The sequence below is a fragment of the Chrysochloris asiatica genome, unplaced genomic scaffold (assembly GCF_000296735.1).
Source record: "Chrysochloris asiatica unplaced genomic scaffold, ChrAsi1.0 scaffold00315, whole genome shotgun sequence".
NCBI classification, from domain to species: domain Eukaryota; kingdom Metazoa; phylum Chordata; class Mammalia; order Afrosoricida; family Chrysochloridae; genus Chrysochloris; species Chrysochloris asiatica.
Genome location: NW_006408833.1, coordinates 2,746,567 through 2,750,620, shown reverse-complemented (window position 1 = coordinate 2,750,620; position 4,054 = coordinate 2,746,567). Strand labels below are relative to the sequence as shown.

General features: G+C 38.1%; 1 pseudogene; it reads right to left on the bottom strand.

Moving 5' to 3' along the window:
* LOC102825072 overlaps window positions 1-1,438 on the bottom strand; it is a 94,720-nt pseudogene extending 93,282 nt beyond the window's left edge.
* Window positions 1,439-4,054: the final 2,616 nt, after the last annotated feature.

Below are 4,054 nucleotides of genomic sequence, written 5' to 3'. Positions count from 1 at the left end.
TAAAAAGCTCAACGAACTCCAGGAAGGGTAGACCCCAAAAGAAAATCACCAAGACATATCATAGTCAAGCTCTCCAAACTCAAAGATAAGGAGACACTTCTGAAAGCAGCCAGATGTGGGGGTCTGAGTCCAGCTCAGACCACTGCGTGAGTTACTTGATGGAGAGGCGAGGATTAAAATCAGGCAAGGGCCACAAGGCTGATGACCAGTGACAAAGTTTATTGTAGTAACGTGGTTTATATAGGGCTTTTAGCATTAGGTCATTGTTATTCTACCTAGTTACAATGTTTTCTATAGTAACAAGGATATGATTACCAACCAGGATATCAACCAGGATATGATCACATAAGTATAAGCATTGTTATAGCAACACTGAATCACACGGTTTGGGCACAATTTAAGTTCCCTTTTCCCAGAGACAGTTTATTATTAATCAAAGAAAACCTATCCCAATTCTAGTCACAAGGTGGCATTTAGGTTATAATCTTGATGGCCTCCTACATCTCCCCCTTATTTATGTATTTAAGGGACATTGCCTGTCTTAGGTGGACAGTGCAAATCTTCAGTCTTACCCATCATGGACACTCATTGCAGCATAAGGCAATGGCTCTGTCTTAGGTTGACTGAAATTCCACTGATCCTTACCTGTCATATATGTCAAGGGAGTGTCTTTAACTGGAGACCATGCAGACGACTCCACAGTGCTTTTATACTAGTTAATTGCTTTTCGAAGAAGGCAGGGGAGGAGGAAGCAAACAAAGATGACAAATATGCCAATAGCTAGAATGGGACCCCACAATTGAGAAAGGGAGGATATAGTAGGGAACAAATTTTTAAGGTTGCATAGAAGTTGTTTAGCCAATTCTGCAGACTTGCTGTCAAGGTGGAGAGCATAATGCATAGCAATTATTTGTGCATGTAACTCATTCCAATTTTGGCTGACATTTTCAGTGATCCATACTCCGTGCAGGTGAGCCTGTACCATGGGCCAAGGAAAGGCCGAGGCATTATACACAAGTTTAGTCACACAAATGGAGCGATAATCAGCATGGCACACAAGGCATTGCCAAATCATGACCTGCTCCAAAGTATCCCCAATTAAGTTAACAGTGTCATACAGTCCATTCAGGCGATGTTCAATGGCAAGATCAATTTTTTCTTGTCGGTCCCAGTTGTAGGTAACATTGTCCATCAGCTCGTTGACAGTAGCTGCAGTTTGAATTTCCTATATAAGTGCAATGGTGGTGGCAGTGCAAGAAACAAGCAAGGTGATAAAAGACATTACACCCATTACTGTAAGTCCAAGTCCTCGCTTTGATCTAGAAAGCGACATGGTAAATTCATTGACGAGTTGCAGGCTGGCATCATCATACCACTCTTGGGAGATGTTTACTGACAGCAACACATAGGTTGGTCTTTTTAGGATTGTAAAAGACATGTTAGGCTTTAGGGCAGCAACCCATGAAGTGAGGTTGCACCTAGTGCAATTTAGATGAAACTTCTCAAACAGCTTTTATACTACTCTGTACCATCAATCTATTAATCATTCTTTTCAAAGTAGTGGTCTAAATCATACATATTAATCATTTCAATGTAGAACATCAGGAATATCAAAATCTTTTTTGTCCCCCTTTACATAGTTAGACAATATCTGATTTCTGTAACCAAGTCTCATTGCTCCAAAAATGTCACGTTAACTTTAAAACACAACTCCAAATCTCAACTCCTATTTCTACCCTCACCTATTATTTTCTATAGATTCATTAATCACAACATGTACCTAGACATTATTTGCTATGGTAACTGACAACACAATTGTTTCTCATGATTGATTAAACAAGAAAAACAAGAAGCATAAAAAAGTTTTGTAGCCACGAAGAGACAGAACAACTTCCTTATACAAAACATCTAGTTAAATTTCTGCTTATGATCTAATACTATTCCTTTAGCCCTCAATTGCATTTTTGCTAAATTTTCTAAAGGTCTCAATGCCCCTGACCGAAACTACACAGAATGTTGAATGTAATCTTAAACTAGCAAAAACTTTAGCTGGTTTTTCCTAGTGGTGAAACTTATTGTTAGTGGGAAAAGCATTCTTTAGGACTATGCATGATTGAATATGGTGTGAATGTGCAAGTTTTAAATCCCTAATATATTTCTTACTAAGATTTTACTGAAAACTTTTATTATAAAATCAAGAAAATTAAAAATAAGCTGTTTAAAACAAAGATTAATAGAAAGAGACAGAGACAGCAGAGTTCCCACATGAGATCCCTCCTGGGGTCTTGTGTTACAAAAGGGGGGACCCATTGTGGCCCTGTTTGTTTAGGGTCCTTCATGTTCAGGGTCCCTCGCATGGCCTCTGCCATCTCCTCCCTTTCTATTTTTTTAAAATGAAGCGTATGAACTTTTTGTTGAACAGCTGTAATGGCCAAATTTAGACATGAAAAAATTAATATAAGTATGATTGCAAAAATAGATGCATTAATGATTAGAGTTCAAAAGGAACTAGTTGAGACTGTGTTCCTAATAGAATTGACTGAAGATGCAGCCACCTGTTCTAAGGAGGTGGATTGTAAGTGTGGCTGACTAATAGCTCTAATTTGTGAATGAAAAGCTTGCATATTGAATGAAATGTCTGGTAATTATGATGACATGCAGTAGTCATCCTAGTTTTAATATTTTCTATATGTGTCCCTATGTAGAGAACAGCTGAAACAGACCAATCATGAATTAAACTAGTAGAGTTAGAAGGAGAGTAGATTACACCTCTTTTAACAAAGCTACAAGAAAATTATTTAGGGAATCCAGTACAAAGACTTCTGATTGACTTTCCAACAATTGAGAATTATTTACAAAATTAGGAACGTAAGCTTAATGAGTTGTTAGCTCTTACTCATAATACCTAACAAGCAAGAATTACATGCATAGCAACAAAAAAGTTTCTGGAGTTGTCTCAGCTCCCTAAGAGTTAACAGTTTTCACAGCATGCTCCGTTAAGCACTTCAATTGCTCCTATGTTAAAGCAGCCTGCTTGATTTTGCAGAGACAGACGTTGGAGGGAAGAAATCAAAAGTCTAGCTTTTAGAGCCTGGAGCTGGTGGAGACATGCTTTCAGATGGTTCTTCGGTGAATGCTTCTATGCTTTGGGGAGTGGGAAGTGGCTGTCTTTTTGCCAATAGGGTCGAATTAGTTGGTCTGGAATTCATATGGGGTGGTTTGTGTCCTGTAAAAAAGACTATATCTTTGCCCCTTGGTTAGTAAGTAACACATGTAGACTATAAGAATCAGAAAGCAGATAAAGGGAGGTTTGTTACTGGAGATTAAAGGCAAAAATAACAGCAATCAACTTCTGTCTTCTGTGCCAAAGTTTCCAGTTTGTTGCATGTGAGAAATTTCTTTAATAAGAGTTAAGCTTGGTGGTTAGCCAAAACTACATCAACAAGTTCAGGGAGAGATTCATTGAGAAACTGCAAAGAGAAAGCTACAGAATGTTTATTAATAAGTTGAAGCAAGGGGTTACTGGGAAGGTGGGATAGTTTGTCCCCAAAAAATTTCCAAGGCGATTTGCCAATCTGCATTGTCCTGCAAAAAAATTGGTTATTTAGTCTGGGGTAGAATGACTGATGATTTTAGACAAATCTTTTCTAAATAACTCTCGGCTTTTTCTCCTACCTTTCATTATTAAAGTTATTCAAGGAGCTCTTTCATGAAAGAGAAAGTCCCAATAACTCCAATGGAATTTGGAAGCTTTCTTTTTTAACTCAGCCTGATCTTTCGGGCTTAAGAAATTAGGAGAGTTGCCTAAGATGCGACCAGCTGTGATAAGCAATCGAGAAACAAAGTCCTGAAAAGGCTCATCAGGACCTTGATGCACATTTGACAATTCAGTAGTTTGTTTGCCTGTATTGGGAATAGATTTCCAAGCTTTGTGCCCACACTGATTAATTTGGGCATAAGCAGGCATAGGATACATAATTTGCTTTTCAATAGTATTAAATTCTCCTTCACCCACTAACATGTTAAAAGTGGCTCCTCCATTCTGCTAAGATTA